Source organism: Gavialis gangeticus, unplaced genomic scaffold, assembly GCF_001723915.1.
Source record: "Gavialis gangeticus isolate Ggan-Ray unplaced genomic scaffold, GavGan_comp1, whole genome shotgun sequence".
NCBI lineage: Eukaryota > Metazoa > Chordata > Crocodylia > Gavialidae > Gavialis > Gavialis gangeticus.
Window position 1 is genome coordinate 11,018,432 of NW_017729022.1, and position 26,555 is coordinate 11,044,986.

Consider the following 26,555-nt stretch of genomic DNA (forward strand, 5'->3'; position numbering starts at 1 on the left):
CCCGCTTCTCACCTGCCACGACTTTGCTGTTATCCCAGTGTGGCGGGGCCAGTTCACCGGTCCCTCGGTGTCCCGGGTCGGCCTCGTCGGTTATACACGGGGCTCCAGCCACCCCTATACCCCGGCCTCACGCCACCTGTGGTCTCCAATTCCCTGCATCAACTCAGTGATGTGCTGACAGATTCCTCCTTCACCTGCGTAGATATCCCAGCCCTATTGCAAGAGATACCTCCCACCACCGATTCATCACCTGAACCCTCAGCTGCATGCTTCCTCACAGTGATCCCTCTACAAGGCGTACCTCCCTGACCTACCACCCGCGCCCCTATGATATTGCCCAGGAGTGATGTCTCCTGGATGGGTATACAGCGCTGTCCCCTTTATTCCTCAATCGCCTTCTATTCTAGGCGGCGATCCCGCCCCGAACTTTCTCTCCAGCCTGGTGCGTCTTCGGCCTCACCCTCCTCTTTGGCACTTCCCGCGACCCCTGCCGCGGCACTTACTTCATGCAGCTCAGGATCTTCCTGGGTGATCTTGATCCCCTGTTGTTCCCCTGCTCTGGCGCTGCAGGCTCTCTCTGCTGGGGATCCAGCTATCCCGCCTCTTCTCCCGGCCACCAGAAAGTCCAGCTCTTCGGCTCGGCAGCTCCTGTCCAGCTGGGCTAACGGCAGGCACCGCTTTGCCCGCCGTTTGTTCCTCTCTCCCTCTGCCGCCTCTAGAGCGGTGGCTGCCATTTTTAAATCTCCCGGCCGGCGTCTGACGTCACCATCAGCTGCTGGCTGCAGCTGTACATAGATGCGGCTAACAAGCTGCACGGGCTCTCCCTCCCTCGCGGCGTCCTGCTCTCCCGGTAAGTTTTCCTGGCTTCCGCGGGTCCCGGGATACACTGGTTGCGGCTGAGTTGGAGTATTTTTTCCGGTAGGGACAGAACATGGATTTTTGACCGGACAGTTTAGTTTACATTATAGCCCAGGGGCTTGGTGTTTTGTGTTTTGTGTTTACTATTTAACCGGAGGACTGGGTGAGGCTATTAGGGGTGGAGGAGGCCTCATAGGAGCTCCTTGGTAGCGTGGGGTCTCCTGGCACCAGAGAGGGCACAGCATTGTTTGGGGGCGCATTGGCCCCAGCCCAGGAGCTAGGGGGCAGTGAGGAGCCCCGGAGCGAGAGGGGGCAGCAAGAAGCCCCAGAGCTAGGGGGCAGCAAGGAGCCCAGAGCTAGAGGGCAGAGAGGAGCCCCGGAGCGGGAGGGGGCAGAGAGGAGCCCCGGAGCGAGAAGGGGCAGTGGGAGGCCCCAGAAGTAAAGAAGAGGGCCAAGGCATAGGGCAAACCATGTCAAGTACCATCTGCGAGGCTTGGGCTGCGGTGTAGGGGAGGAAAAGGAGCCACAGATAGCGCCCCCTGACACTGGGCATATAAAGTGGGCAGCCTCCCACTAATTACATCACTCAATCAATTAAGATCAAGGCATGGCAGACGAGTAAGCAGGCAGTTAGCCCAAGAAAGGAAGGTGGAGCCACCAACAGAAAGGCTCCAGCGCGCTATCCCTGTTACATGGCCCTACAGCCCAAATCATTGCCTACTCCTGTCATAACATATGAAATATTGTGCCATTTTTTAAAAATTTGACCTCAGAAGTTAGATGTTTTCCCCCTCATTCTTATGTGGAAGAAAGTCAGCCTTTAAGTCTAGAGTTTTTAATAAAGACTCATTAACTGAACAGATTTTATTTGAATTATTTCAATATATTATATGAAATTTATACCATAGCCTATGCTTTATTACATTCAGAGTTTATTTTGAATACATTAAAATGATATATTTTTAAAAAGGATACCTTAATTATTATTTAAATTTAAAAAATTAAAAATAAACATTTTTTTAAAATCCATCCTGTCTGCATATGTAAAATTATAGGCCTGTGATAGCTGATAGACTGCCAGTGGTATACATCCAAAATATACATACATAGCCATAAAATTCGCTCATGCACCTATCTTGTTTACATTTAAATGTACAGTCTACAGGTGTGTTTGAAATTAGATGCAATATATTTCAAAGTTATCTTGCAGGGGCATTGTCAAAAAAAGCAGTGAATCATATGCTTAGTTTTTAATTTTGTTTGTTCTACTTAAGTCAATGGGATTGCTCAGGCTCTTTAACCAGATGCTTGAATTCTTTGTTGGGTTGCTGCACATCAGAGTTGGTACAAGTAGAGTGTATGTGGTAAGGCAATGCCAGTTTCAGTTCTTTAATTAGCTTATCAAAATATAATTTAATTTGGCCTTGTACCTTAGGAAGGTGGTTGGCAACCTTTTTAGGTTGATGGCCAGAGTGACCCAGTTCTGGACAGAAGTGGATAGACAGGTGGATGTTAGGACCCATCCGTCTTGGTCACCACTTCTGCTTTTCCCTGAATTGGCATGGGGAGAGTGCCAGCAGCCAGCACATCTTTTTGCAGTTGGCAACTGCTTTCCTGCTGCTGAAGCCCTTTGCTGCCAAAACTTTATGTCCTCAGGCGCATCGAATGGCTCAGTGATCCAGGTTTGGCCTACTGACCCCTGCTTTAGGATATTAGAAATAATAATCCCTTAAAAAGAAAAATAATAATCTAGTTCTGACAAAGGTTCAGCATTTTGTTTTCTATCTTCTCAGAGCCATCAAAAGGTGATCTTCCAGTTTTGCTTATTCTCAAGAATATAATTTGACTCATCAAGCCATCTTAGACTGATTTGGCCATGGGCTTGGCACATGCTATTTGGACCTGTAGCAGGGCACTAAGGTGCTTGCTACTGGAGGCAGTGTAACAAGCTCAGCTGCCAATCACCAGGGCAGCACAGGTGTGGGGTTGCCGTGACAACCGGTCTGGTCAGCTGACCAGAAGGGGATAGGGCCTGGCCTTTATAAACCACATAGGCCGAGGCCAGAGCTCAGTCCCCCTCTGGCTGCCAAGGAAGATGGAGCTCGAGAAAACCCTGATGGGGAGATACATGGAAGCAAGCCAGGTTGGCTAGGAATTTATGTTAAAGCCCAGGGGTTTTGTGCTTATGGTTTTAGTTGCTGGGGCGCGAGAAGCGTGGTGTTACACCGGAGGTTTGGGCAAGGCTGTAGGGGTGGAGGAGGCCTCAACAGGAGCTCCCCAGTAAGGTGGGGGTGCTCCGAGTGCCAGGGAGGGCACTGTAGTGGGCGCGAGAAGCGTGGATAGGAGCCCAGTGCGGCAGGGAGAGCACGAGAAGCACGAGAGGTGCGAGAAGCACGAGCAGGTGGAGCACGAGAAGTGTAGGTATGGGCCCCGGTGTGGACGTGGGCATGAGAAGTGTGGGCATCAGAGGCACTGTGCCAGGGAGGGAGAAAGGCAGCCTCCCTTTAATGAACCAAAGATCAAAGACGTGGCGGGCGAGTGATAGAGGGTGCAGGAAACCTGATCTGGCATGGTCAGCAGGGGCGTGAGGGGAGGACACGGCCCCCCCAGGTCCCCGCCCTGCCACAGGACCCAATTAAAAAACCTATGTTTCTAGGCTGTAGGAAGAGAGAGGACTGAAGACCTGATGGTAAAAAATAATAATCATCTGTCTCTTATTTTAATAAAGAATATTAAAAATAGTCAAACACTGGTAAATGAACTGGTAAGGAAACAGGCTCTGATTAAGAAATGTCAGACTGGTAGGTTTTCCTGGAAATTCATAGACAGGTATAATATCAATGTTAATTTGTTAACTCTCATAATTTGTTAGGATTATGAAGGAACTATTAAATGACTAAGTTTGAATGTTTTGTTTAATATGCTATGGTTATACTGTATTGGATAACCCAGGCAGATAACCCTGGCTAGGAACAAATGATATGCAGCTCTTGAAACAAAAGCCTGGCCCCCTGGAAAGGTGTGTGACAATGTAAGACATGGACTTAAATCCAGGTTTGATCATAGCTCTGCTCTAGGGTATCAAATGGGATTTTTGACTTGTGAAAAAGTGGTCTGTCCACTCCTGGATGCCACAGTGCTTCTGCACATGACTGCACTTGGCCTTAGGTTTGTATGCAGAATCGCACCCATTTAACTTATGATATCATTTTATGCAAGTTTAATTAAAGTGGTTGAATTGAGGCTGCTCTTAATTTGCTTAACCAGATTAATTTCATTATAGCATAAGTTGATTAGCAAAATGTTTTAAGATGAACCAAATTAAGTCATTCCTATCTAAAGATAAAGATGACTGCATTATGTTCTTTTTATGGCATTGAGGATGGCCCCTCTTCTGCCTATTTTAAGAGACTTAAGCATTGTTAAAAGCTCTGTTCTGGGTACCTAAAGACATAATTAACTGTTTAGGTGTTTTTGAAAATCCCACTAGGTTTCTATATGCTTGTTTAGGTCCATAGGCTCCTAAGCACCTAATTTTCAGGTCACTTGAAAATGGTACTTAGTATCATGGGCTGACCCAGATCTGTGTGGGGGCAAAGATGGGTGGGATTCAGTGGTTAATGGCACATGGCTAGGAGATCAGCACCTGATCATAATACTAGGAGTCTGAGACCCAAAGTCAAGGGTCAACAAACCAGGAGCCCAAGAACCAAAAGGGGTCACAAGCCAAAGTGGTCTTGAGTGAAGGGGTCACAATACCGAGATTCTGAGAGCTGAAGCAGAGGATCACAAAACAGGTAGCACCCAGAGATTTCAAGCTGGTGATTGAAATGGGTGTGTGGTTGAGGCAAGTTGTTGATCAAGCTGGGAGGTACAAGCCAGGCACAGGAACGGTCGAGGACAGATGAGGCAAGTCTGGAGCAATCCGAGACTGGAGCATGCAGACATGGGAGCAGGAGAAGAGGCAGCCATGAACCTGGCAAGGATTCAGGTGTAGGAGCAACGTACAGTTTCAGCCTAGGCAAAAGTCAGGCAGGAGCAAAGTTTCAAGTTGGAAAGAGGGACCGGAGGAGCCAGGCTAGAGAACAAAGAGACAAAGATGGGGAACTAGACTAGGGTATTCAGAGACAGGAATTAGGAATCAGGACTAAGAATCAGAACTAGGAATCCAGGAAAACCAGGACTAGGAGCAGCAAGTCATTAGGATGAGGACTCAAGAGCATTGTTGCTAGACAGAAGGGAAGCCTTCCTGGTTGAGAACCTGCAGAGCACTGCAAGGACTGCTGCTTTTATACAGCAGCCATAACCAAACATTTTCTCAGCTGCAGGGAAGGCAGGCAACCAGCTGGGAACTTGTCTGCCTGCTGGCCTGATTCCTGACACTTAGAGTGCTTAGTCATTTAGGCACTTTGAAAATTTGAAATTTTTAATTATGTTTCACAGAAGGGCTTATTAAATAAATAGCTTTTGGTTTGCGTTGTAGCATGGTGACATAGTACAGCTGCTGTACCATGTGGTCCCTTGTGGTGATATGCATACATAGTAATGGTATTTTAAGAAATAAAATATAGCTACTTCTAGCTGGGAGAGGTAATATGTTTTGTCTGGACTGTGTTACATGATAACATGTTACCCTGTCATTTAAAAGTTGCTTTATCATTAGTTATTATGCAATATATAAATGTAATGAACTTTATAGCACTCAAGATCTCCAAAAATTATCAGGCTTTTTAAAAAGTGATCAAAATTGTAATGAATAAATAAAACAGAGTCTGAAATGAATACAGTATATGTTACTGTAGTAACAGACAAAATCTAATGTAACAGACAAAAGACTAATGGTCAATGAAACTTTGTAGTTTGCTGTTTTTGAAGAGATGTATTCAGTCTTTAGTAGCCCTTGTATCCTTACAAAGAAGCAGTGGGCTGGAAGGGAATGTTGCTGTATTTGAAAGTGCTGTCTATAGAATATAAGTACATTATAACTGCATTGATAGTTCCATTATCTCAGCATGACTCCACCGACTCAGTTAGGTTGCTAAGTAATCAGTCAATTGTTGATCTTACTTAAGAAGTAAAGAACAGATTTCAAGATGAAAGCAGTGCTCTATGGAAAAGTATTGCTGGTGTGTTTTAGTTCTTGGGGTAGCACTCAGATTTTCTAAAATGGTGCTACAGTGAATTTTATTAATACTTTCTTTATTCACAGGAAAAATGATATGGCTTGTCCCAATTATCCTATAAACATTTTAATGTAGGACTCTGCCTAAGCTGAATACCCCAAAGTCACAGATAAATATTGATACAAGACAGACATGGGTTAGGTGAAAACAAGGATACAGATCCAGTAGGCATTAGAGAATGGAATCAATTAAGTTTGAAATGTGTTGCCTGCAATAATATACTACCACCTTCAATACTGATGCATTTACAGATATAATGGTCATGCAGAAAATAGCTACTATAGCAGACTAGAGTCAGATTGCCTGTTACAGCTACAGATACAGGTAGATCACCTCTGCAGTTGCCTCTTGCAGAGCATCATTAGAAAGATTAATTGAATCATTGGGCAGCTTGAACACCAGTGCCAACACTTAAAAAAATCTAGTATAGAGCCATTTCACATCTCCTGCCAGCTGCCAGTGTCTTGATTCACTTAGTATTTCTGGCATTAGTGTTTCCTGAACGTTTGTGTTAGGAAGTCCTACTGCTACATCTATCTGGTGAATCTCAGCCTAATTTTAGAAGTTTTTAACTAAAAAAATTGGTGTAAGTTGCCTTAATATTCATACTTCTGTCTACAGTGAGTCTAGCTGATTTTATTTGGGCTCTACTTAGGTAACCCTATTGCCTGTATAAATTTCAGGACAGAAGCTCAAGTTGAACATGTTTGTCTTGGAGTAACTGTATGTGTAGCCCTGCTTATACGCACACACTGTATTTAGTGGAATCCAAGGTGACTTTGAATATAAAATGACTTGCACCCCCCCCCCCCCAATAAGTAGATTCTATACATGGAAAAATTCTAAAATAATTTCCCATGTATAGAAACTAATTATTGGGGTGTCATCTTAAATCTCTACCCCCCGCACTTCTCTGGTGGAGCAAGCAGCAGTAGGGGACAGTTGGCAGGGGAATGAAGTAGCTTGACCCCTGTTGCCTGTCGCACCCTACCCCCCCTCACCACTTGTCTCCCACACTTTGGTGCCTGCTTCATGCCTTGGCGTATGCCCCCCTCCACTTGCACTCCTTCTCATCTGGCCCCATCTGGCATCTGCAATGCTTACACCCTCTGGCACCACCTCCCAGTTCCCCCTCCTGCTTGATGGTTAGAAAATGGTATTTAGAAGTTTGCTTTTGGGAATTAGCATGTAGGTAGAGTAGAGATGCATTAGAACAATGGTCCAGGGTAACAGCAATGGTTAATTGATTTCTAAAAGCCTGTTTGTGACAGCTTCCTACAAGGCCCACTGTGTCTGACACAAGCAAGCAAGCACATAGGCTGAGAAAATGAAGACATGTACCACACTGTTCCATTAGGGACTCTGCCACGTTGGCCAGGTCACAGTTGCAGAGCCCTTGGGATTTCTGGTTTTGATGGATGGGCCAAATTAAGAGAAACTGGTAAAGACCAAATTAGGACATGTGCATGTGATGGGTTTGTGAAACAAAGGAATATGCTGACAGGACAGAACGTGGACAGTATGATAACCACAGGAAGACCAATCAGCAATGCCCAGAGATGAAGAGTCATCAGAAGGAAGAAAGGATACAAAAGGAGGGATTTCAGAGCAGCAAAGGGTCTTGGAGAGGGAAACCCGAGGCCACCACAGACAGAGGGGCACACCATCAGCCCATCTTGCCCACCCCGCTGGGTGGAGGGGGGAGGCCTCGGCCTTTGACATCCAGGCTGTTGACATCTGACATTCAAGAGAGGACCTCAGAGTGAAGCTTCCATACCGGCCAGATGTACCTTGACTCTGTGAACCATGAGAGTGGTAGATATAGAATTGTTGCATTATTTTTATCTGTTATCACGTGTATCAGTAAAATTTTCCTATTATCAAATGGAGAGCCCATGGTTGGTCTGAGGGTTTGGGTCTGCCTGGAACAAGGTATCTGGGTCATAAATCCAGTGCCAAGACTGCCTGCCCTGCAAGTGCCTGCTCACCCACTATTTTTGCACACCTATTCTCTCTACCTTCTGGCTCTGGCGCTAGCTGGCTTCAGGCCCACTCCAACCTGGGGCATGGAGCACATGTTCACACCGGCTTTGGTTTGGCCCTGCAGCTATTCTGGCCATGGAACTGGGCTAGACCTGCTGTCACAGATCAGGGCCAGGGGCAGAGGCGGTGGGGTGGACAGTAGCTGTGGCTTTGAGCCCAGTTAGGGGCCAGAGTTGGAGACAGTAGCCACTTGTCCATCTCCCCTCCTTCCCCCCGTTGTCTTGTACTTGAGCTCAAGAAAAGAAGCCTTTTTTCCCCATGTTAAGTGGGGGGAAATAAATTTTGTCTTGAATTTGAGTAAATACAGTATGATTTTGTTCATATGTTTTGGTACTAGAGCTCTGTTCTGCTGTGGATTTGTATGCCCTCATTAAGTGTGTAGGATGAGAAGTTTTTGTGATGGATAGGTGGCAGTAGGGACGGTGAGGGTTCATGGAGGGCTAAGGAAGAAAAGCTTCAAGGCTGTGACTGGAGGGGCCAGAGACCCCAAGGGGACCACAGAGTAGAGTCCCCCTTTAAGGACATTCTCAAGAGACTCGTAACCCTCACTGTGCAGAGACATGGAGAGCCATCTCATTAGCAAGACCCCAAGCTTGAACCAAAGAGGGGTCACTCTGAGTAGTAACATGGAGTGGCAGGCAGCACACCTCAAATGACCCCAACAGCATTTAGAGAGAGGCAACAGGGAACCTGACAACAAGAAGCAGCAGAGCAGCAAATTCAGAAGATGGCAGGCAGGCAGCATGCTTCACTGCTCCTCAGAGCAGCAGCAGAGGCTGCATCCCTGACCTGTGAGAGGCAGTGAGCCAGAAAGTGCCCTGAGATGCCACACCCTTGAACTTACCCTGGCCTGTTTCAGTGACAGCCCCAGCAGTGATCATCCCAAGCAGAAGTTGGCAGATCAAGATCTTCCCCAGTGAATCAAAGACACTCTTTTCCCCCGCTTCTACCAGGAGAGATAGCAACCTTCTGGGTTGGGGAGCCTCTCAGAAAGAAACTAACACCAAAAGACCCAGAGGGCTTGCTGTTTGGGGTTGTTTGTTATTTGAGGGCATTTAATAGTTGGGGTATTCTGTAGTTATTATGCAGGATAAGGTTTAGTTATTTTCTTTTTCCCTTTTAATAAACTTGTATAGTGTCAGTATCCAAGTTGCTTGCAAGTGGGGAGGTTGTTCTTTTAGGACACTCAATAAAGGTGAAATTTGCCCAGGCTTCTGGATGGGGGCTAGAGCCTAAGCCCCCCAAATTTGAAATCGGCTCCTGTAATGCCACCAGAACCTGGAAGAAGGGTTACGTATCCAAACCTATTTAAACTGTCTATTCCACTTACCCTTTCTATTGTAATCTGGTGTACCACACCACTTGCTTTTTCTTCTTTTATTAACAATAAGTACGTCTACACTGTATTTGCTGCAGTGACTGTAGTTTATATAGACACACCCAAGCTAGCTTTAAATTAGCTTGCTTACCAGAAACAGTCTAGCTGAAGTAGCACAGAGCTCAGCACATGCTTATGGCCAGTTTTTTTGGGTGCGTTTGAATCCCATATGACTTCGGCTATGCTGCTGCTAAGAGTACCTGAGAGAGCTAATTTTAAAGCAGTATCAGTTTTGAGAATAGTAGCAAATTATGAGCAGAAGGAGCAAGAAAGATGAAATAATTGATCAGAAAAATTCAGATGGGTATGGCACATTTGCAGGGATATTAGGTTTTTAAAATTAATGTTCCTTTGAAGCTGGTTCTCTAGCTTATTCAAGGTCCTGATTCATTTTTCTACAGCAGTGTTTCTCAAATTGGGGCACACTTAGTCCTGGGGGTATATAGTAAGCTTCTAAGGGGTGTGTGAGTGGAAGGGACAGGAAAGCAGAAGAGGAAGTATGTGTGATAAAAAGGAAGAAAAATGAAAAAACAGAACACAAAACAATATATTTTAGGTTGTTGGATAGAGTACAGTGCTACTGGAGTGACATAAAATGCTACTTTTTATTACACGTCTATAGTAGTATAAGAAGTTAGAGAAGGGGTACATACCCAAAGTGACACCTTATGTATAGGTGGCTATCTGCTAATGGACACATAGAACATTGTTTTTTATGCCTCATTCTACAACAGGGGTGGGCAATTATTTCGGGCGGAGGGCCACTTCCTAAGTTTTGGCAAGCCATCAAGGGCCACATGACAGACAGCCAGGGGAAGATAAATATTAATTTTCTAAATTTTTTAGGGGTCCTGCAGGCTGGATAGAATGGCATGGCGGGCTGCATCTGGCCCCCAGGGCGCAGTTTGCCCACCCCTGTTCTAGAACAAGCCCCTGTGGAGAGAGAACTTAGCTAACAAACACTAGCTACATTGTCCATCTAAGTCTCAGTTGTACAATGGCTGCATTTTCTTAAGCTAGCACTGAATTAATTATAGTGCTAAATTAAAAAAAAAACCCAGAAAACAACCACTTGCCATATTTTTGGTCCTTTGTAAGCAAATAATGTATGTGCAGAATCAATGGGGGTAGCTTTTGTTTACACATACAGCAAGTTGATTGCTTATATATATTTTTAATATAGCACTATAGTAGTGTTCACTCCTTAAAAAAGAAATTAAAAAGCACTGCTGGAATCCATAAAGATAAATGCTGCAATATGGTACAGCTTTCAGGGGAGGTGTGTTTAAGGCTCAACCTTGAAATCCCTTTAAAAGATGGGGAGAAATTTGTTTCAAACAACACTAATTTTCTTTGTTTAAAAAAATAATAATTTAGAAGTGAGTCCAGTGCATGTTACTTCAGAAGATCAGCTCAATATCTTACAGTTCCTATGAGTTAGCTGCTGCAGAGGGAGTTCTTGTACTACAGTGATGGGTGCAAATCATTGGCTTCCTCCATTTTTTTATTTGTTTTTGTCTCTGGATATAATCAAGACATTGTGCATGTTTGAAAAGATGGCTTCGAGGGTCATTCTGGATTTCATGAATAAATAATGAAGCACTGATACTTTATGAATTGTTCTTCCCAGTATATTTTCAACAGAGCGCATGGGAGGTGCACACTCAACTGTGTTATTTTTAAGCAGGGGGTTAGCCGCTTCCATTTCTAATAGCTTAAAGATTTGTTGTTTTATGTTTTTCAGCAGCAGCTGCTGCGAGTTCTAATAGTTTACAGCCATATGGTAAAGAAAGTGAAGAAAACGTAATGCAACTTTCCTTTCAGGCTCTGCATCTGTCTTTTGATGTTTTAATTTCAAATAAGACTCAGACCTATGAGAGGTGTTTTCTCATTATGGCATGTGATAAAAGTGGCCTCTGAATTTCAGTCTTCAACCTTTTGGACACAGATATCCTGGATGTGATTAAATATATTGTCCATTGTAGACTGGCATTTTATGCACTCTGTCTGTCCTGGTTCTCATACATGTCTGTTTCATAACAGTGAGAGAGTCCTCTGCTAAACAATATATCAATTTCAGTTTATTCTTTCTACCCTCATGGTCATAACAGCGAAATAAGCAAACTGACATTTGACTTTTTTCCTACAATTATTCACTGCATTATGAAGTTTTGAACCGTGCCACTGGCATATGCCTTTTGAATTTTGATGATGTTCAAAAGAAGCTATCATTGGAGGTATATGTGGAACCCTCTTTCAGTGATATATAATGGCTTGAAATCAGGCTGTGTAAGACAGAAAATGTTGCAGTATTGAGTGTATCTTTTGTATTGGTATAGATGTTTCATATTCAAAAAATTATTACCAAGAAGTTATGTGGATTGTAAAGTCAAGTGGTCAAAAGCTAAGAAATGCCAGATAGGAAAGAATAGGCAGTATTTAATTTTCCTTGTTTCTATCCCTCCCTTGTATTTAGCATAGAAGTGGGCCACCTTTTGCCAGTGTGGGCTGTGGGCCACAAGTCTCTGCCCCCCTTCACACCCCTCTCCTTCCCTCCCCATTCCAGAGCAACCAGCCTGTGCTTACCCTTGTCACTGATCCCCTCCCCCTCTGCAGTTGGTGTTAGCATGGATGTGGTGGAGCAGCAAGCTCTGAAGTGAAGGGGAGCACTTCAGGGGCAATGGACAGCAAGGCATAGTTCCATACCAACTTATCCCCTGGGCTGGACTGGACCTCTTCATAGGCTGCGTCTAGTCTATGGGTTGTAAATTGCCAACCTCTGCTGGGATGAGTATGGATTCTGTGGGTAGAAAATCTCATGTGATCATATATTTAGAGACACTATTATAATAAGTGCACATAAGACTACTGAATTATGCTGTTTCTGTCATTTGAAACTAATCAGGATATGATGCACAATTATTTAGATCAGTTAGGACTGAAGAGACTGAGGAATGTAAAGGTGGTTAGCTGTATTATTCTGAAAGGAGGCATATTCATTCAGCTTCTCACTTACATCAGGGTGACACAGTGATATTTGGGCAGAATAGCCCATGTAGTTACAGCTTCCTCTAAAGCAGGGTGGTCAACCTGCAACAGAAGTGCTATAGGTGGCACAGGTAGCCTCTGTGTCCCCCTTGCATCAGATTGGGGGTGGCAGGTAGCACAACCACAGATAGTGCAGGAAGCAGGCATGGATCACAGGGCAGGGAGCATAAAGCAAAGCAGCACATGAAGTAAGCAGCACCTGACCTGAAGTGAACGTCCGTCCAGGGGACTCAGGGAGGTCAGTCTCCACGTCCATTCAAAACTTGGAGTAAAAAATGCCAGTCAGTGTGTTGTGAACATTTGTCTGTTTGTATATGAAATTATCAACTCATTTTGCTTTGGCTAAAACTTTCAGTTGCTCCTGATCTGGGTCTGGGTTGGATAATAGTTACCATTTAAGATTAAATATGTAATTTCTAAGTGTCTGAGTTGCCTCCTACCTTATGCATGTTTTTATTTAACTGTTTTAAAATTATATATTTTCTGCTTCATACCACATTTTATTGAAACAAACTGTACGAATTATAAAGAGCTATAAACTTTGTATTTTTCAGAATTTATGCTATATTATGATGATGGTAGTGCTAATAATGTCCAGAAGCTTTAACTACCAGCCATATATATGGTAACAAGGTTACTGAAAGACATGCATCAAATGGGCTATTAGGTTCTATTCTATAAATTATTTTTTGTATTTCTTTATTTTCTGAAGAGCAAAGGAGTGGTAGATTTATTTTTCTGTTTGTGTTTAAAGGGATAGAGACTCAACCGTACTGTTTAACTATATTAACATCTTTTAACAGATTGTTAACATGAGCATGTTTATATGTGACAAAACGAGACAAAAGGTGTGGTCAGAGAATTTAGCTGGAAGGCATTTTTAACAGTGCTTGGGTTAATTTTCTGTAATGTTTCTGTATTGCAGGTATTTAGCATTTATAGACATCATACCCTTGTAATTGAACTTACATGAATCATTTATTTACAAGACTGCACTTACGAGTAATATATGTCAGGGGAATTCATTTTTATTATAGTTGATGTAGCCATTATGATGTCATAATATACACTGGCATAGAGATATTGCTAGAATAGGATGTACATCTGTTAAATCTGTGGTAATCTAGTGGACTTTGATATTTCTGTTTTTGAAAGGATACAAGGTTTTGTGTGGTGGGCATGGTGTTGTGCTATTTAGACCTTGGGCAGTTTGTTGATCAGGATTAACTAAAAAGTATTTCCAAGTACTGCAGTCTTGATAGCTGCAATTGCTTATATATGTTCAAATTTCAGTCAAATTTAAGGAAAAAAAATAGAAGTAGCCTGTATGTGAAAAACTACAAAGCAAGACTAATATACATTATAATCATAAACAAGATGAAATGAGACGTATAGCTGTTTATATTTCAAGACTAGGATTTAAAGAAAAATTATAACAAAGAGAGTTTTCTTAGTTGCAATAATATGAAACTGAATTCAGAGCTGGTTTTCTGTCTACACCTCAGACCTTCCACACAATACGAAGTTGTATTATCTCTTCACTTGGATTCCCTTGCTCCATCTAGATCTGGACAGGACACCCCAGAGCAATGGAAAGAGACAACAGGTAGGGGATTAAACTAGGCATGTCTGTGGGAGGGAGGGTAGATTTCACTGCTGTACACAAATCCTCTGGCTAAGATGACCCAAGGGAGGACTTTCAACTAGGGGCAGACAGAGGAGTACCAGTGCCCTGAGGACCTTGAAGTGGGACAGAAAACCTGATGTGACTAGGGGTGAACTCATGTGTCTTTATGGGAACACCAAAAGCATGGCCAACAAACAGGACAAACTGGCACTCCTTCTGGCAGACAAGGAATTTGACCTCAATGGGCTGACGGAGACCTGGTGGAATGATGCATATGATTGGGCAATGGATATTGAGGGGCTATAGAGTCTATAGGAAGGATTGGGTTGGGAAGAAGGGAGGTGGTGCGGCCCTCTATGTGAAAGAGTGGTACCCCTCCCTGAAGGTCACATTTTATTGCAGGGAGAGGTCCCCTGAGACCCTCTGGGTCAAGATACAGGGGGCTCAGGAGAGGAGGACCTGATGGTAGAAGTATACTATAGGCCTCCCTACCAAGAAGAGTAGAGTGATCAGGCATTCTCCAGGGAACTGACAGAGGCAGCTAGCACCAAAGACTGGATTGTCATGGGTGACTTCAACTACCCTGACATCTGTTGGGAAGACCATTCAGCCAGCTCCACCAGGTCAACCAACTTCCTGGCAGCTATCAACTTAATGCTGACCAAGGGGGAAGACATCGTATTCAACCTGAAGATTGGAGGTGCTCTGAGCAACAGTGACCATGACCTGATTAGGTTCACCATCCACCAAAAGGCGGGGAACTCAGCCAGTAGAACAGAAGTCCTAGACTTCAGAAGGGTGGACTTTGGTAAGCTCAGGAGTATAGTCAGAAAGGCCCTCTGCAACCATCAACTGGATGACTTGAGAGTTCAGGATTGGTGGAGTTTCCTTAAGGGGCAATTCTCACTGCCCAAAAAGAGGCCATTCCCATGTGGTCAAAAAACACGAAATGGGCCAATGACCTGCTGCACTTAATAGGGGCATCAGGGAACTTTTGAAAAATAAAAAAGAAGCATATAACCACTGGAAAAATGGTTCAGGATCCAGAGAGAAATATAATTGCATGGCAAGTGTCTGTAGGTATGAGATGCGGAAAGCTGAGGCAAGCATATAGATCAAGCTGGCATCCGAAATAAAGGAGAACAAAAAGTCCTTCTATAGGGAGCAAGAAAAAATCAAGGTCGACAGTGGGATCCCTACTGAATTAGTGGGGGTGCAGCCCACAGTTGATCCCCATAAAAAGGCAGAGCTCCTAAATGCTTACTTCACATCGGTGTTTCTGAAATCAGATGGGAGTTGTTCACCTGTCCAGAGGCTCAGGGATTATGGGGAAGACAACAGTCCACATAAAATCAGCCCTAAACAGGTGAGGGTACTCTTACATCATCTGGGCATGTTCAAATCTGCTGGGCCAGATGACCTGCATCTGAGAGTCCTGAAAGAACGTGCTGAGCTCATAGCAGAGCCTCTGGAAAAGCTGTTCAAAGAGTTGTGGAACTCAGGAGTGGTCCCAAATAACTGGAAGAGGGCTAACATGGTACCCATCTTTAAGAAAGGGAAAAGGAACAATCCTGCAAACTAGAGACCAGTCAGTCTAACCTTGGTCCTGGGAAAAGATCTTTGAAAAAATTATCAAGGAGGCTATCAACCACAAGCTTGTACCTGGTGGGGTATTAAGAAGCAACCATGACAGATTTGTTGAGGGCAGGTCATGCCTAACAAGCCTGGTGTTCTTTTATGATCAGGTACTAATCAGCTGGATGAGGGGCATGAGGTTGACATCATTTACCTAGACTTCAGCAAGGCCTTTGATACTGTTTCCCATGAGATCCTATCAATGAAGGGTACTGGCATAGATCAGTCTACAGTGAGGTGGGTTGGCAGTTGGCTCAGAGGCTGATCCCAGAGAGCTGTAATTGAGGGGGTGGCCGCATTCTGGGGGGCCATATCCAGTAGTGTCACCCAGGGATCAGTGCTTGGGCCTGTGCTCTTCAAAATCTTTATCAATATCTTGAATGAGGGGGTGGAAAGCACAATGATTAAATTTGCATACAACACCAAGCTGTAGGGAAATGTGGTCATATCTGAGGATAGGGTAAAGATCCAAGATGACCTTGACAGACTGGTCCTATGGACTGAATGCAATTAGATGAGGTTCAAGAGCGACAAGTGCTGGGTTCTTCAACTAGGTAGGAAAAACCTTCACCGTATCTGTACACCATATCTTCACCATATCTGTACAATGGGTGGTGACAATCAACCAGAAGATGAATATGAGCCAACAGTGTGATGAAGTCACCAGCAAGGCAAATAGGACTCTGGTGTGTATCAGCCAATGTGAACAGATCCAGAGAGGTGCTCCTCCCCCTCTATTAAGAGTTGGTGAGGCCACAGCTGCAGCACTGTGTTCTGGGCACCGCACTTCAGGAAGGATGTGGATAAACTTGAAAGAGTGCAGAGAAAGGCCACCCGGATGATCAGGGGCCTGGAGGATAGGCCCTCTGAGGAGAGACTCCATGAACTAGGTTTGTTCAGTCTGAGCAAGAGAAGACTGAGAAGTGACTTGATAGCTACCTACAAGTATGTCAAGGGTGAACACCAAGATCTAGGGGAGCAACTCTTCAGAAAGGAACCTCCAGGGACGATGAGGACCAATGGGCACAAGCTAATTGAGGAAAGATTTTGGTTGGACATTAGGAAAAACTTCTCTGTAAGGGTATCTAGAATCTGGAACACACTTCCAACAGTGGTGATGCAGTCACCATCCTTGGGAGTGTTCAAGAGGAGGCTGGACAAGCACATCATTGAGCTTGTTTGAGCCCAGTAATCTCCTGCCCATGGCAGGGGACCAGACTTGATGATCTTATAGGTCCCTTCTGGTCCTATGATTCTATGATTCTTTCTGGAACACCTCACTGAAAGCTCTCTTTCTTTTTCCCTGAGGAAAATTTCTAATCCCAATCGTAAACCTTTGAGGCTTTCAGGCCTCTGAAGCTTCCAATTCTGTTTCTCTTTTTGATGTCTGTATCTTATACTGCCTCCTTACTAGCTCTAATGACCTTCTTTCAGCCATGATAAAGGTAGTTCCTAAATAATCTTTCTCTACTTTTCATTCTGGAATCAGATTTCCTTAAGGAAAGGGAGTGTGAATGTAAGCCTGTGTGCAACTTACTACAAGCTCTCTTGCCCGCTTATTTCATATTCCACTCCTGCTCAGGATCCCATGTGGTTAGGTACTGGTGCATCCCCAGGATGCTGTAATGAACCATTCCCATTCCTGGGAACCTAAACTGAGAGGCCTGTATCTTTCTTTCAGAGTGTTTTGGGGGAGATTTTGGAAGCAGAACCCAAAGCATTTCTCTGGAAAGTTTTCTTTCAACTCCAGCCTTCCAGTTATTTTCTACATTAGTGTGGGGAGAAGTAGCAAGACATCTTTTTTTCCTTTTCTTTACAAACTGTTTGGCCTGAAATCTGATAAGATCCAGTGAGGTTTAAATTTAAAATGAATTAATAGCTGTAGCCAGTGTTTGGGTTGAAGGGGATAAACTTCCATGTATAAGATTTGCTTGGATGCCCCTTGGACTCCCTTCCACGATTTTCCTAAGTAATATTGACTTGCTTTCTTTGCATTGGGAAATGCAGCGCTCAGACATGAGTGTACAAAGCAGTCAGGATTTTTGCAAGGTTAAGGCTACTTTCCAAAATGGGGGAGGTGGTGTTTGGTCAACTGTGTACAACCCAGGTCTCTTCCTCAGCCTTCTCAAGTAGGTTGGAATTAATTTCCTTTTTTCCACCCTTCATTTCAACTGTTGGTCAGAACCAGTTGTGCAGTGTCTTGCCAAGCCACAGCAAACCAGGTAGAAGGTGATATAATGTGCTCATGGCATTTTTTATTATGAAGAATTCTGAAACTATATGCAACCAAAAACGGTACACAAACATCCTTTTTCCACTACTGGAATGCGGCCATTCCTGGAGCAAAACACTGCAGTGTTGTAATAGTCCATAACAACGTGACACAGCAGACAAGGTTAAAAAATGAATAATATCATCTAAGTTACCATATGTAACAAAACAGTAAACCACTTGACAGCATGGGTGAGGAGTGGAAGGATGAGTTTCACATCACTGTCATATGAATGGAAGGTCATTTACTATAAACAAAAAGCAACTTGCTGGTCAAATTTAATGACATGGAAAATGTTCAATAGATCAACCCTGTCTTTCCATTTGATATGCTATTATCAAACAGTTACTAGATTATATTATTATTTATGAAGTGTTCCCTCCCTACCTACTGAAAACCTTTTGTTCTGCACACATAGTTGAGTTAGAATTGAGCAACTGTCATTTCATTTAAACAAAGATTTTACAGATTTAAAATAAAAATTTTAGAAGTCCAACCAAGCTGCATTGCATTTAAAAGCAGCATGCAATTGGTTTGTAGAGAAAGCTTTTGAATAAATATTATCTTCTGATACTTTTTTCCAGCCCGGGAGGAATGGGCTGATACAAGAGGAATGAAAATGTTGGCACATAAGAGTAATATATTTGATGTTAGCCAAATCTCCAAAGAAACATTTCCTTAAATACAGAGCATAAATCTCTAAGACTGTCTGCTTTTGAGAAGCTTACTTTTGAGTAGCATTATCTGTCATCAGACTTTGAGGCTCTTTGAGTAGTCCAAATACTATTTTAATTGCTTAGGCAGGTATATCCTTTCACTACCCATAGCTAAATTTGATAAGAAACTCCCCCCTCCCTGGTCTCATTTCCAATAGCCTTTGCCATGTAGATCATTGGATTTGCAAGGGCAAAGTGTGCTCACTTAAAATTTTAAACAGCTTTTCAGACAAGCATGTAAATAAGAATAGAAATATGTAAAATTTGTATAATTTTAATTCAGAACATTGGTAGTTAAGTGATAGCTTCCTACTCTCTTCAGTTGTGGTAATAATGGTCTATATACAGGCAAAATACGTAGTTTATTAGGAGCAATCAAATGATCTGAAAATTGGAGGATTGTGGGATCAACTCTGAGACGGTCAGATGGGTGGGAAACCGGCTGCGGCGTAAGACCCAGAGAGTCCTAATGAATGGATTTATGTCATCCTGGTGAGAAGTGGCCAGCTGTGTCCCACAGGGGTCAGTGCTTGGTCCAGTACTTTTCAACTTCTTTATCAATGATTTGGGTGTGGGGGGTGAAGAGTTCACTGGCCAAGTTCGCAGACAACACCAACTTATGGGGGAGCGTGGTCACACTTGAAGATAGGCTGCAGATACAGGTGGACCTAGACAGGCTAGCAAGTTGAGTGGATCAGAATCTGATGAAGTTCACTGTTGAGAAATATAAAGTGCTCCACCTCAGGATGAGTGACCCCCAACATACCTACAGGCTTGGCAGCTCCCAACTGACCAACACCATGAATGAAAGGAACCTGGGGGTAATAATAGATCACAGTATGAACATGAGCCGACAGTGTGACACTGTAGCCAGTAGGGCAAATAATAGGCCTGTGTGAAGTGGCTAATATTCGCTTTGGATTTGGATTTGGCTGATTTGGGGGACAGTGATTCGATTCAGTGATTCAAATCTTTTTAGGGTGCTGGGATGCTGGGGCCAAGCCGGACAGCCATTGATGGGGCTGAGAGAGTGCACAGGGGATGGGGCCTGTTCGATTCGGCCAATTTGGCGGTGGCCGAATCTCTAAATCAGATTTGGCCTAATCGATTCAGGATAGTGATAGTATATATAAAGATTTATTACAACAAGGAATAAAGGTTGCTGATGTCCATCCCTAAGTAGACTAAAAACAGGATCTGATACCTTGTGTTAAAAATCTGCCTCTTGCTTTTGTTATAATGTGTTGTATTGGTAACAGCAAATTAACACTGTACAGTAGAAATTAGGATGAGGAATGAATTTAATATATTGCCATTGGTTGTCCTCAGTCTCAGACTCCTTTTAAGAGCAAACATTTTCGTTGCATCAACTAAGATATGTGACAGTATATTTAATATTTCTTACCATTATTTTGTTTCTAATTTGATCAAATATCACTTTCCATTGTGTCATTACAGAGAACTGCAATAGAAAGTACAATCATAGCTCACAATATTTTTAAGATAACTATTCCAACATAATAGGTTTTCTCTTGAGAAGGGTTAAAACCCATCTGAAATTGAAAACAAATCAATCAGGTGGTTCCTCAGTAATTACATACTATCTCCTGCAGTGTTACATGTGACCTGAGGCTTTGGAAAGCATGAGTTCACCCTGGGAGGTGGAGAAACAAAACAGAGTTGAATTAGACTCCTTCTTTAATGGCTGATTTGCCTATTAATTAATTCAGGCAGGAGATGTCTAAAACTTAAGAGACTTAACTTCAGCATGTAGATTCCATGTTTCCATGTCAGAATGGGCTTCAAAATTGGAGGGAAAATTGAGAAGACAGGAAGGTATTTTCCAAATGTAAAAGTACTAGGGCCAACTCCAGCTTTGCTGGAAGAATTAATCCATTTCTGCTGAGTGGAGTCAGATTTCTGAAGGTGTCTGAAGACACTCCTACTCCTTTAACTGGCTACACCAGTCCTTGCAGCAGCTGGTGCCTTTCCAGAGTGCTGTTCATACTGACAGCTTGGCTGTTGCAGTGGGGTCTCATGGAACTGCTAGAAGTACTCTGGTGTGTATGTGTTTTGGTGGCTTAGCCACAGTCGTTGCTGCCTGTTGCCAGATGAACGGGTGAGTATAGCCATAGCCTTGGTTGGAGGCTCTTCCCTTGCCTCACGTGTGGAGGCACAGATTGTTTCGGTAAATTACCTTTCACCAAACACAGAGTCTATCCTAAGATTATTTCACTGTTTCACAGTTGGAATCTTACAGCCCTGTTGGTCCAGGAAATCTGAGTCAAGGATTTTTTTTGTGATATGAAAGCTAGTCTACCATCTCTCCCATTTACATTGTTGGTCCAACAAAAGGTATCACTAGAAAATCCTTGTCTTTCATACAGAACTTTATTAGTTCCCTTCCCTTCCCCTCCTCTCCCCTCCCATCCCCTCCCCTTCCCTTCCCTTTTTAAGAGATTCCTGAATTCCATTCTTGTTGCCAATCACTATTTTCTAGGGAGAAGGAAGGAAGGATCGTTAGAGATTAATTTGTTCAGAAATGTGTAAGCTTTTGAAGTTCTTGCATGCACAATACACTTTTTTATTTTCATTCCTTTCTTTATCCAACAATTGCACTTCAAATGTACCAATGTCATTTTACCAGCTTCATGAACCACAGTTTAATGTTATTGCTTAAGCATCAGCCCCATCTAATTTTTTATGGGAAGATTATAATGCAGGGCTAGTTAATCCGATGTACAAGATAAAGATTCTTTCTTTTCTGTACAGCCATCCCAAGTTACAAGGAAGGTGACTACTAGGCTTGCTTTCTGTATACCCTGCCAGGTAGCTTCACATTTTATATCAGCTTTGGCAACTAGGTATCTTCATAATCTGAAGACCCACCACTGCCCTAGGTAGCTGGAAGGAAAAATCTTCCTTGACCACCTTCTCTTTGGAGCCTTCCAGTTGTGGCAATGGAAGACTTTCAATTTCTGTATCTTCTCTGTGGAGGCTTCTGACTGCTTGTTCTTTGTTCCTGCCCAGCTTCTATTTGGACTAATTTAAATCATTCTTCCCCTTGCTCATGTATTTATTTCTGTTGCTGTTCATAGTTTTCTTAGACCCTAAAAGTAGCAGTGTAACATGTAGGTGATCCTTGAATGTTTCAGTTCTTAACTCTTGGCTCTGATGTCAGCAGTGAAAGTAACTGTAGCCTTATTAACTGCACACCTGGAAGTTTGCACACACAACTAATTGCATTTGTAAATTATAGATATCTAAGTTTTTGTCTAACTAGGTAAGGAGATACAAAAAATTATGCACAGAATGGATACTGGATAGAAAGGTCAGAGCTACAGTACAGGTATGGGGCAGCTGCATCAATCGCTGTCAAAGTTTAAGGTAACAAATAGTTCTTGAGGTAGGTCAGAGTTGTTCAACCTCCAGTATGGGCCAGATCTGGCTCCTGGCATCAGGTCATTTGGCCCACGGAGTCCCCACAGGTCTGAAAATTTGGCAGCCGGGAAGTAGTGGCACCACTTCCTGTTGCTAAATTTCTGGACCAGGGGCTAGAGAGCATGACCCTGTGCACTGGATTAGGCATATAGGGTGTCTTGGGGCCCGATCCTGGTATGCTGGGGGCTGGTGTGGGACCCAATCTGGGATGTAGGTCCAGGCAGAGGCAGCACAGAGCCTGATCCAGCCTGTGGAGTGGCTCTGTGCCACTCAACCTGGCCCACAAGGGCTGGAGGTTTGTGCACCACTGAGGTAGATTATTTCTATATTACTCTACATACAGAGCAGAATTTTATTCTATGCTAAGACCTGGCCCAATAAGCCTCCCTTTCATTGTCTCCTATTTATAAATGCAAATTTTGGGGCATAGTTTTTCATGCACAATTATTTGAAATGCAATTCAGGTTACTTTAGATAGGTAACTACCTGATTAGTAGGCAGAAAATGTGAGTTTTTAAGAACCTTATCCGCAAATTGCACTTCAGGTTTCCTTTTTATGACACCCACTTAAACAACATGTTTGGCATAGAGAGCTTAGTATGATTCTGAATTGAACCTTTTCTGCAGGATCTGAAGTTTCCTCTGAAAACTCATCAGACTCATGCAGGCTGAGTGCATAGACTTTCCCCACGTTTAATTAATCATTGGATCATACTTTCAGCGGTCAATTCTCTACATATTTTATGATAGTAAATTATATCTGCAGTCATTGTTTTGTTGTGCAATAACCTAGTGCTAATTGGCATTTCCTCCTTAATAGATTCTGTTAAGAATTATGTTAAAATAATTACTGCCAGAAAGTGCAGTACAGGACTCTTAATTACTGGCTAACAGATCTGTCCCTCAGATTCTTCCTCCAAGCTATACTTTCAAAGACCATGTGCTTTTAATTTGAATTCAGCTCTATTATACTCAGGAGAATCTATTGTCTATCAAAGCCAAATTCATAGCAACAAAGGACTTAGCATACTTGATCAGACCACAGGTCCCTCTAGTCTGGTGTCCTGCCTCTGGCAGTGGCCGATTCCTGATATTTCAGAAGAAGGAAAATCCCTCCCTAAAGTGCTACCGGATCTGTTCATTTATGCAACACTACACACGTCTTCTTAAACCTCACAGTTGATTGTCTTACACCCTGAAGCATGATGTTTGATTACCCTTATTATCTTAGCTTGCATAGCTACAAATGTTATTAGCCATCATAAAATTATTCAGTTCCTTGTAAAATGTAGCGATGGTATTTATCTCTGTGACCTCATGTAGCAGACAGTTCTTTTGGCTCTATGAAGGAAATATTTTCTTTTATGGTTTTTAAAAATTTATTGCACTTTAATTGAAAGTTCCTTTTGATTTTTTTATTTAAACTATGTGATAAGCGTAAAAAGAGAGGTCTGATCAGATTTCACTCTGTCCAACTTAATTGTAAATAGCTTCATCAAATTCCCTATAACTTTTCCCAGAAGACGATTTTTGGGACAAAATAATTTCAAAGTTTGCAGTTCCTCCTCTTAAAGACATTTGGGTATGCACCAAACCATCTTTATTTTGTGTCTATGAATCCTGTACATTTTGGCATTGAACATTTTTTCCCTTTTCTTTTAAGTGTTTTGCAGCTGTGGTATATGGGAGGCCTGGGAGGCAATGTTCACATGGACCCTTTGGAACAAATGGCTGCCTGAAAATGAAGGGGCCTGGACTCAGTGGTCTGAAGATCCCTTCCAGTCCTATGAATATTTTCATATTAATAGAGTTAACTATATTTATTAATTTTTATCCCATTTTTCTATTTTTCAACCTGGTAGTGCCCATTATATATTAAACTAAAATACCAGACAGCATGATCCCTGTGGTGAAGAGGTTATCATGTAAAATAAATGAATATTTCTGAAAGAACCTCTGTCAAAGACTGTATGTTCCAGGGCCAGTATATTAACCCTGGAACCGACTGCACACAGATCCTCCAAAGGAATCCACAAATGACTTGACTTGTCTCAGGTGATGGATTCCTCCACCTTTTCCTTTAAGAAACTATTCCACAGTCTAACACCTGTGTTTTGAGAACTGCTTCTGATGTGACATAGATTTTCTCATGGATATTTTATTCTGCTAATACAGGTAGTGCTGTATCCCTTTATAGATACTTATTATTATAAGTCATCTTAGTATTTATTAACCAAAATAAGAAATTAACATCAACAAACCCTTTGGGCTTGCTTTTCATGTCCACTTTCTGATAATAAATATATTAAATACTACTGAACTCAGTAGTGGCGGTAGAGCTCTGGTGTCTTTGCTATTTATTCATTCTGAAGGGCAGCTATTCCCTGTTATTCATTGTTTCCTATCATTTAACATTTTTGAATCAATGCCAGGACTCTGTCCTGTGCCCCATATTTATTTCCTTAATAGTCTCTGAAGACGGAAACTTACAATACGCTGTTTGAAAAATTCAAGTAAAATATGTCAGTGTTGCCTACTATTTCATCTGCTCTTTCAAAAAACTCAAGAAGCCTATCCTTTTCTGTTCAGGATATTCTGATAACTTCAGTTACACTGTATGCTACAAATCTGTATGCTTTGCTTCATTAATTTTAGGTCTGAGTGGCTTACACCTGGTGGACACACATCCCAATTGACCTTGTGACAAGTATATATTTCTGCTGAAGCAACGAATTGAATATCTCCAACCCTGTGTGACTTGCTGCTGGCCTTCAAACTCTATCCAATTCCCCTAGTTCTATCCATGGTCCTGAATTATAGCATGCTTGTGCCTGGACTTCTGTTTCAATGGTGTAGAACCAACTATTACAATTTTTAAAAATAGACAACTGTTGATCTATGGACGGAGTTCAAGTCATATCCAAAGAATCAGTCATCTCTCTTTCTGCAAACTTATGAAGTGTCTGAAGACTCTTCCTTTGCTACTAACTGCACATGTATCCCATACTGCTGCCCCCCCGCACCACCCCTGGCCACCGGGTATTTAGAGCTTCAGGAAGTGACATCACCATCTCAGTGTTACTCATAAAAACTCAGCAGATAACTCCAAGCACTGGTAATATATTTACTAACTCTATATGTGTGAGTGTGTGCACACATGTGTGAATATACAGTGTGGGTGGATGGTAACTCTTGGAGATTTTGTCTCAGTGAAAATCTCCAAAACACTTGGTGCAGAATAACTATCTCCTGCTGCACGCTCTGAGTCTAAAAATCTTGAAATTTATATTATTCAGCTAAGTTTAAAATATTCAGTACAGGCTTTTATTTAAAAAAAAAAAAAAGAGGTCAAATTGATGGATGTCTTTCTAAATGCAGATGAACTGATTATTTGCTGAGATTTTTCTATGTAAAAACCTTAGCATCATCACCTCCTTATCTCTGAATCAGTCTTCCTGCCAGAACTGATGGCTGGAACAATAGAGATCACTCTGGAGCAGGAACTTCTCTCAGAACCTAGTCCTTATCGCAGCTTTAACTGGCAAAGACTGCCATTCATACTGTCACTCACTAGGGCATATAATGGATGGTGTCTGCCTTGCACACCACAGATAACTCACCCAACTGGGGTAGGATTTAATTCTACAAATAAAAGAAGATAAACCATTGATGAAAGGATATGTGATTTTCTTTTTCAAATTAATTGTCATTGAAATTATAGCATTACTGTTTCATTAAGGTTATATATCTACATTTTCCATATAAACCAGAATGTTGATGCTATTTTATACTGTAGTATTTCAATAAAATTGTTGCTTACAAGGCAGGAGCACAATGCAATGCTGGTTGTTGATTTTCTAAATTACACATTTTTGCTACTTTTATTGATCTTTTTCAATACATATGAAATGTAGCAAAAATCATAAATTTGCAAAATATGTATTTTCATTCACAAGCCAAAAGAGAATTAGAAAATAATAATGATGCACCACTTTTGTGACAGCTCTTATGGAGTATGAAAATCAAGTCAACAATGCAACTTTATTGTCAGGGAGAATAACAGTTGATATCAAATCTATTACATATGCAGATGTGTTTATTGTTGTAAACACTTTATAGAAGTACCTAAAGTGCAAAACAGGTGTGGGGGGTTGTTATTTCATAAATTTAAGAAAACAACTTAGACTACTTTTAAAAAAGTATTTATTCCTAATAGGACTGAAACTGTCCATGATGAAAAAAATTCTTCCTGGTGTGGTCAATCACGGGGCAAAACCAGTGGGACAAAACTCTTTGAAGTTTTTAGTTGGGATTAAATTGAAGCTATCCTTAATTGTATCATTATTCAGGATAG